Consider the following 9,916-nt stretch of genomic DNA (forward strand, 5'->3'; position numbering starts at 1 on the left):
GGGTCTGACAGAGCATTGCCAAGCAGGTGTACGGAGGAGGGAGGGGGATACGATGAAACATTTAAAGCAACATTCATTGCTAGCACCCATTTGAATGGTCTTTATGTCTGCTGGCACATTCCATTGATTCTTGATTTGTAATTTTTGAGTTGTTATTGTAGTTTTTATTTTAAATGGATGGAATCGAGGTTTATAGAATTCTCCCTAGGCTTATAATCCAGATATCGAGATCCCCGTGACTATCGTTAACGCAAGACTTTCTCATGTGCCGGACGTGCAGACCGTGTTGATTACTTATCTCGGCTACTTGTTAGTTGCTTGTTTATATGCGTGAACTAACCATTGTTCCCGCCTACGATACCTACGAGCTCAAATGCGCTTTTCTCATACTACTTGCTACACTTCTTCCGGAGTGTAGAGTTATTTTCGTGCGATGTTCCTGAGTCTCACGACCGTTTCGAGGCATTCGTCAAAGGCGTTTGGGTGAGCTATTTGAGATAATGCAACCCGCAGTCTCTCCTTAGATTTACTTTGTTCTCTATCCTTCGACGAAGTCGTATCCAGATTTAGTCTGTTATCTATTCAAATTGTAAACTTCTTAGAAGCTCTTGTATGAATCTAGACCAGATTTTGGGAATTTCTTATAATAAAAGTATTTATTCCGCATGTTGTATCAAATTAAGGTAGTTATCTGAAGGGTTCGCCCACCAGGGAGGGTTAGTGTGGGTGCCCGCATGATCCATGATTTGGGTCGTGACAGCTACAAAAATTGTTAGCCATATAATGTAGCTAAGAAATCATTTTCGACATGAGATATAGGCAATCATATAAGAATATTATCTTCAATTTTGGAAGAAAAAAGACTTAATAAATGTCCAACAACTTCAAAATAGTGAAACCTCACTTTATTCAAACATATCAATATATTTCTACAAGAGAAAAAATAATTATTCATTTCCTCGTCGATTTTGATGCTTCGATCTGCTCCTCCACCAGTCCGATAACAATAAAAACAAATTAGAAAATCATACAATAAAGTGTTCGTTTTAAAAAGTAATTGTATTTGTTAATATGAATATTTTTAAGGGAAACCACATATTCTTGGATTAGTAATATAAAAAGATATAATAGCTACTTACGGTTAGAGTTGCATCATTTGATTGTCGAACTTGAAATGCAAGCATCATTTGAAAATTTTCTTCCCATCGCTTGCTCAACTCTGCTATCTTGTTATCCGTTTCTTTCTTCATTTCTTCAATTCTCTCATTGCATTTTTACGCACCTTGTAGTCCTCCGGTTTTTTCTTTTCACAACATTCAAAACTAAAATTGAAGATTAAATAGATAACGTCAAGTAAGAATGATGATAGAATTAAAAAAGATCAATAAAAAATAAAAAAAATACCTGTTGAATTTGCTGATTCGTGTTCTTCCATAACTTCTTCGTTCAGCTCTTCTGATTCATTTTCGCTATAACTATTTTCTTCGAGAAAATTATTCATAAAAATATCACAATTTTTTCGGGAGCGTATAAATACGATAGACTTCTCCTTATGTGTCTTATAACTAACAAGCATTTTCCTAACATCTTAATCGCTATTAACTCTATCACCTCCTAAGTAAAAGAACTTATCTCCCTCAAAATATCGAATTTACGTATTTCTTTAAATCATCCAATAAATCAAAGTTACTAATAAAATCAATGTCCATGTTTGTTTTCATCAAATCCCCACTTACATATTTTCTAGAAGGCGAGAACATAAAATAACCACCATAATGGTAGCTAATTTCAATCTCACTTAGTGTGTCCATGCTTTCTGCAAAATTTTGAATATTAGTTAGCTATATATGATTAAGCAAATACACAAATCTCTCTAATTGAAAATAATAACAATAATAATGAATTCAATATTGCGTAAAAATTATATTACCCGGATAAATTAGTTCTTCTACACGTTGTGTGGGCAAATTTTCTTTAACCGTTGCCGTCTTAGAACTCTTATAAGCTTCCATATCGTGAATATCAATCAAACAATTAGTTTTTTTGCGAAAACCACTCCTAGCCATGTCTAATTGCAAACAAGCATTTGTGAGGCGCAACGTCAAGATATAAGTTTTATCAAGCCACAATTACTTATAAGGAAAGCTTTTTTGAGATACATAAGATTTATAAATAAATAAATAAATATACATACAATTCAGAACCAAAAATTGATACTTTTGTTTTTTTAAAAAAACAAAATTGCAGTAAGCACCTTGATTAGAAAAATTCTTTTTAAAAAATGTGATTGAGATAGACTCTTTACTAAACTTCAATAAATTACAATAAAAAATCACACACACACACACCAAAAAAAAAAAAAAAAAGTTATGCACTACAAACCAATACGACGAAAAAAAATAATGCTTTGACGAACAACCCAAACTTATAACAAAAATGGAGCCTCACCTAATTCAATAGTAAAACGTACTATATTCAATATTTTTAGTGATTCTAACGCATTGATTAGAAAACTCTTTAAACAAATTGTGAATGAGACAAGAAATAAAGAAAATAATATAAAATTTACCTCTTAACTATGTCTTGAAAATATCAGTTGAAACTAGGGATATTAGAGATGAAAAGTGACGGCACTCTTTTTTCTTTCTTAAGTGATTAGTCTTTGAGGGTTTTAGACTCTTTAATAGGAAAAGAAAGCTATGATTTAGGGATAAAATATTTAGAGGGAAATAATTTGGAGGGAACTTTTTTGTTTTTATTGTTGTTTTCAAATTTCAAGACAACTCTTTCTTTTAATTTAGTAAATTAGAGGGAACTTATTGTGAATTCATCATGTTTCCCTCCTAATAGTCTAAACAATAAAAGAACGTTAGCTAAGAATTTTCATTATGAGAATACATTGCTATTTGATATAAAGTAATTAGATTCATCCAGTTTAGTTGATAACTTATTAATTATTGGACATTGTTTGAAGTTAATACTTATTTGATATAAATTGTGATATAGATTCACTTCTATATTAGCTATATTAAATTATTAATATTAAGACAACAAATTATAATTAAATTGTAATAATCATTAAGTAATTGAATTAGTAGTGCATCATAAAAAGGTATTGTCCCGATAGATCAAGTCCAAGTCAAATAACAATTCTCGAAGCACTAGATCTCGATGAAGCTAGAGTTGCGCTTAGATATTTAGACACAATTATCTATTTATTTAAATAATATTTAAACTTATAGTTACAAGAAAAATCTCGTATAATCAAGTCAAATTGAACTAAATGTGAACATCTAATTTTAAAATTAGATCGATAAAGGTATTGTTTCAATAGTAGAGGTCCCAGTGAAATGACAATTCTTGAAAGCACTTGTACATTGAGGATGAAACATGAGCGAGCCTTAATGAAGTTTTGTTTAAATCAAAAGTAAATTGTCATTCAATTTAGTTAGATATAATTTAACTATTTAATTTATTTAAATTATATTTAAAACTTACAATTAAGACCATGTTAAATTGAATTAAATTGAATGATCAACACCTAATTAAATCGGATCGATAAAATATTGTCTCGATCAACATGTCATCGACTCAAATAATAATTCTCGAAACACTTGATCAAGATGAACCTCAGTGAGATTTGGTAACAATTTGTACTTTAAATTCGATATAATTACTTAATCAAAGGTAATTAGACATAATCACAACTTATTAAATTTGATTTGAAACTTACAAGTATGCCTGTAAAATTTGAAACGTATCGAACGATAAACATCTCTAATTACACTAAAATGTATTATATCGATATAATAAGTTCAAGTCAAATAACAATTCTTGATGTGCTAGATATGTATGAAACTTGAGTTGGGCTTAAATTATACTTAGATATGTATGAAACTTGAGTTGGGCTTTAAATTATACTTAGATGTTACCTATTTATTTTAATTATATTTAAAACTTACAATTACAAGTAAGATCACGAAAGTTAAAGCGAATGGAACTATATGAACATCTAATAACATTAGATCGATAATCTAAACCGTTTATTTAAATTATATTTAAAGATTACATGTAAAATTGAATTAAATAGAACGATCAACAACTAATTACACTAAATCGATAAAGGTACATTGTCCAGGTCGAACGAGTCGGAGTCAAATAAGAATTCTCGAAGCACTTGATGAAGATGAACTTGAGTAAGACTTAGGGTGTGTTTGGTATGGCAGAAAATGTTTTCCTCTAAATAGGAGAAAATGGTTCCATAAAAATTTGAGAAAACATTTTTCGAATTAATAAAAATACACAAACGCATTCCCCAACCCCCTCCCCGTACCCCAACACCACAAAACCTCAACCACCATCCCCTCCCCCTCCCCCCGACCCACCCCCACCATCCTTTTTAAAATAAAGTTTTTAAAAGTTTTTACACCACCCACCCCCGGCGTGCACCCCCTCCCTCTCACAAAATTTTCTATTTTATTTATTTTTAGAAAAAATAATCACCACACCGCCTCCCCCCCCCCCACACACACACACACAATTTTCTACTTTATTTATTTATTTATTTATTTTATACAAAAGAAATTCTTTCTCACCCACAACCATTCCCCCCACCCCCACCCCACCCCCCCCCCCCCCCCCCAATTTTTTTTCCAACCCCCGGGCGTGACCCTCTCCCACAAAATTTTCTATTTTATAAAAAGGAGCTATTGCTACAACAAATTTCAATTCGTGTTAAAAAATACTAATTATTACCTATGAAATTTTATCACAATAATAATCTGTGGCTATATGATTTCGTCATGACAAGTAACTATATCTATTAAGCCAACTATTGCCACGACTTTTTAGTACTCGAAGTAAAAATATTTATTTAGCTGTAATATTTTATTTTAAGTACTGTAATATTTTATTTTAAGTAGCTTTTTATGGCTAAAAGGTTAATATTGCTACAATAAGTTTCAACACGTGGCAAAAATTAATAATTAGCTACCAAATTTTATTATCGCAAAAATTCTATAGCTATATCATGTAACTATTGCCACAATCTTTTATAACTTGAAGCAAATATATTTATTTAGCTACAACATTTTGTTTCAAATAATTTATTGTGGCTAAAAGGTTACTATTACCACAGTAAGTTTCAACCCGTGGCAAAAACTCATAATTAGCTACAAAAATTTTTTTTAGCAAACCATTCGTGGCTATATCATTTAACTATTGCCACAATTTTTATAACTTGAAGCAAAAATATCTATTTAGCTACGATATTTTGTTTCAAATAACTTATTGTGGCTAAAAGGTTACTATTACTACAAAGAATTTTTATCGCATGGCAAAAACTTATGATCAGCTATAGAAGTTTATCGTAGCAATAAAGTTGTAGCTATTTAGGTGTATATTGCCACGATTGTTAGCAATTATACAAAAAATGAGAAATTAGCTTTGTCAATTTGATTTTCGTGGCTAAGAAATTTTACGAATTTGCAGATAGCTACAGAATTCAAATTTTTGTGGCTATTACTAGGCAATAGCTACGCTTTTTAAATTCATAGCTTAAATTTCGTAGCTATAGATACACTGTGTTGTAGTGATCATTTTATCATTTTTAAGGAAGTTGTTTTCCTAATGAAATATTTATTAAAAATTTTGAACAACAAAACATGAAAAAATAATTTCCTTCATATCAAACACACCCTTAAATTATTATATTTAGTTGGTTTGGTTAATTAGGACCATTAGGGTCAGAGATGTAGTGCTGCTATATATAATCACCGATAATCCTTAAGCTTTTACTTTAAATAATTGGTGATGTCTTGACATTAATCTTTCTGTCTCAATTTAACAGCTAGCAAGAAGACAAGGAAAGGAAAACAACAACGGGAATAGAAAATAGAAATTAAAAAATTCTTATGTCACGTTTCCAACTACATTTTTTAACTATTGGTTTGTTATATGAGGTAATGAGGAGCAAGAAACACTAATTATTTTCTTCTCTGTCTTTGGGTCAACATAGCACGTACGTGAGATATCTAACATTATTAAAAATCAGATAAATTTAATGTGTAATAAAAAAGCATGCTCATGGTGGGCACTTTCCTTTTTAGGACCGTTGACATAGACCAATAGGCAAGTTGTTTATCTAGATGATCAATCATTGTTGAAGTAAACTTCATTACTATGCACACGAACATTAAACAAAATAAGATTAAACATGCAATATTCCTCCCCTCAAGATAGTGGTTTATCCGAGACACCTTAGTGTACCTAAGAGGCGGATCCAAAATTTAAATTTAATGAGTACAACTTTTAAGCTTTTACTTCTTCTTTTCACTTTTACTTGTCACTTTTAACATATCAAGATAAGACAATTTCTTTTTTTCCTGTTTTACTCATAGTATTAATTACCCATTTAAAAAAAATTCGTCAAGTCCATTAAAAGTATGCGTCAATTAATATGGATATCATGGTAAATTTTAGATGGGTTCACACACACACACACACACACACACATATATATATATATATATTCTATCAAAAGTTATGATCCGGATGAACCCGCAGTCGAAAGGCTACATCCGCCCTACTTGAACTACAACTATTCAAACTTCAAAGTGCTAAAAATTTATTTGCACCGGTGCTTATCCCAAATCATATTAATTTATCAAGATAGATGATTTAATAATATGACAAATATGTATTAATTAACTATATATATTAAGTTTTAAAAAATCATAAAGAAACACATGTCATACATTTAATAATTTGATATAAATAACTGATACAAATAAGTTTTTACCATTCAAAGTCGTGGCGGAAGAGATGCTTTATCACCAAGTCAAAATGCTAACCCTTTATTGAAATGTGAGCAACTCAAAATTGATCCCATTAGACCATAAAAACAATAAAGTGGTGAATCAATTTCTAAGAGTTTCATCTGTAAATGGAAGACATGATACGTAGCAAGACAAGCGAACACCTAAATTATCACAAGAAGTCACTAGTGAGCTTGAGAGAGAGAAATTCCCTTATAGTAATTTTGGACCCAACACAATTTAATAACAGTGCAAGCAATTGAGTGCCAAAATGGAGTCCATATGTCAACCAGTTGGCATATGCAGATGACACTATTATTTTCACCTCCGCTGATGAACAGTCCATGAGATTGGTAATGCAAACTCTGACAGAGTATGAGGAGGTGAGTGACCAGAGGATCAATAAACAGAAAAGTGCAGTGTACATGCATCACTTGACCTCGCAAATTATCAACGAGATGGTGTACAATGTCACACGGATACCAGAGAAGGAATTCTCTTTTACTTACTTGGGGGTACCAATTTACTATGGCAGGAGGCTGAATATTCACTATAAGGAGTTGATTGAAAAGATTCAAAATAGACTTAGCTCTTGGACCGGAAAGTTGCTATCTATTAGGGGAAGGACAACGCTGATCAAGCATGTCCTACAGAGTATGCCCATACATCTACATACATCTACTTGAAGCATGTAATCCACCTGATGGAGTTCTTGAACAGATACACAGGCTGGAGCAATTCAATTGGGAATTCTAGCAAGCATTGGGCAACATTATGTAATCCATAAGTAGAAGAGGGAGGAATGGGATTCAGAAGCTTACAAGATATATCTAAAGCCCTTTTTGCAAAGTTGTGGTGGAATATGAGGACCAAGCAATCCCTTTGGAGGAATTTTATTAGTAACAAATGTCTGAAGAAGTTTCATGCTGTGATAGCTCCTATCAAGTTATGTACATATGTGTGGAGGAAAATGCTCAAGCATAGAGATGACATAGAACATGAAATATGTGGAACATTCAACAAGGCAATTCCTATTGCGGGTTTGATTGCTGGACAGGATTGGGAGCATTATATCATATTACTCTATCAGATTTTATATATGACTCAACTATCATTCTTGTAAAAGAAACAGTGGAGGAAGGATAGTGGAATGAAGAGTTATTGAGAGAAATCAGATCATATAATATAGAACATTCAACCACTAGAGGAGAGCATGCAAGCAGATAAGGTTTACTGGAAAGTGGACTCAAGAGGTAAATTTACTGTAGGTTCAGCTTTCCAATTGCTTATACAAAGGAAGGAATCTAGTATCCTTTATGAGCAAATGTGGATAAAAGGATTACCAATAAAGATATCTTTCTTTATGTGGAAGTTTTGGCAATTCAAATTACCTTTAGATGATAAATTAAAGAAATGGGGTCATCTATTCCCTTCCAGATGCAATTATTGTCAACATCTAAAAGCGGAAGGCATTTCCCATGTTTTTTTACACTCTTCAACTGCTCAACCTGTTTGGAAATATTTTTGTGGGCCGGTGGGGATAAATATTGAGAATCTTCAGTTATTCGATAATTAATAGGTGGTGGGATTTTCCAAGAAAGGCACACATTAAATGTGTTTATCCGGTCCCTACTATTATTATTTGGGAATTGTGGAAAAGGAGAAATACTATGAGACATCATCTACCAGGTGATCCATACTCTGATCCAATTCATGAAATTGAGGAGAAAAAACTTTAAGTCTGCACTTATAGATGGACTGTTGTGATAGAGGCGTTACAGAAGCACAATTCTAAGGTGAAAGTGACTCAAGTTTTGTCGAAAATGCCTAAAAGTGGATGGATCAAGGTAAATACTTATGGGGCTTCTAGGGGTAATCCTGGGAGAAGTTCGCATTCGTCAGATAAGGAATGAATATGGGGATGTTATTCAAGCTCAAGCTAAAGAAATGGAAGATGCTCGAGCACTACACATAGGCAAAGGCACTAGCAATTTTACAGGCACTCAGATTTATGAGAGATAATCAGATGGATCAGATCAGGATTGAAACTTATTCATTATTAGTGGAAAACATCATTCAAAGGACATGGGAAGTGCCTTGGAAGATATACTATTCACTTCATTTCACGACATGAAGAGCCAAGGTAAAAGGATAGTGAATAGTGACAAGTTGTGGATACCATACCAAAGAATCAAAGGATGCTAAGGAAAGGGGAACTAGAAGAATATAGAAGGAGATCCTTACATTCAAATCCTTTGGAAGAGAATGTGAAGGATTTATTTTCTAACTGTTGTTAATGTGTGCAGGTACATATGCAAAGATATATGGAGATACCACAGTACAACAAAATTACAAAAGCAACACCAGTGCAGGAAAACTATCAACCACACTAGATCATACATGTTTGGTTAAAGGATGCAGAAACAGGCAACACAAATATCACATACAGGGAAATTATTGGTAGAATACATACATACATATATATATATATATATATATATATATATATATATATATATATATATATATATATATATATATATATATATATCGGATAGATTTGATGGTTATTCGATTGTGGTATTAGCATCCGGATGCTTATTCGAATCGACAAAAAAATTAAATCAACTCGGATCATTATCAATCTCGTGGAGATGACACGAAGAATCGATCAAGGAAAAGAGAGACATATCCGAGTCAACATCGAGACAAAAAATGAACAACACAGTTCCAACACAAAGAACGAGCTTACGGAGTAAAAATCAGCCGGAACGAGTTGAAATCATCGAGATTCACGAGAGACTCCAAGTCAATTCTATTGGTCAATCGACGGTGAAAGAAATCGAGGAGAGAAAGATTATTAGAGAAATTGTTGAGTGCCACACTTGTATTTCCTCAAATCAGCTAAATCTCAGAGGAAACATCGTGAATGGCACGAGCACCAGCAGCTCCGGTGAGAAATCACAGATGAAATGGAAAACCATAGATTTTAGGGCCGATGTTCTCGCCTCATGTCCTTTTTGTTTTTCTAATTTTGCATTTTGTCTTTTCTTTTCTTTTCTGTATTTGTTGAACTCTTTCATTCATTAATAAAATAAGTC

Source organism: Lycium ferocissimum, chromosome 9 (assembly GCF_029784015.1).
Source record: "Lycium ferocissimum isolate CSIRO_LF1 chromosome 9, AGI_CSIRO_Lferr_CH_V1, whole genome shotgun sequence".
In the NCBI taxonomy this organism is placed as follows: domain Eukaryota; kingdom Viridiplantae; phylum Streptophyta; class Magnoliopsida; order Solanales; family Solanaceae; genus Lycium; species Lycium ferocissimum.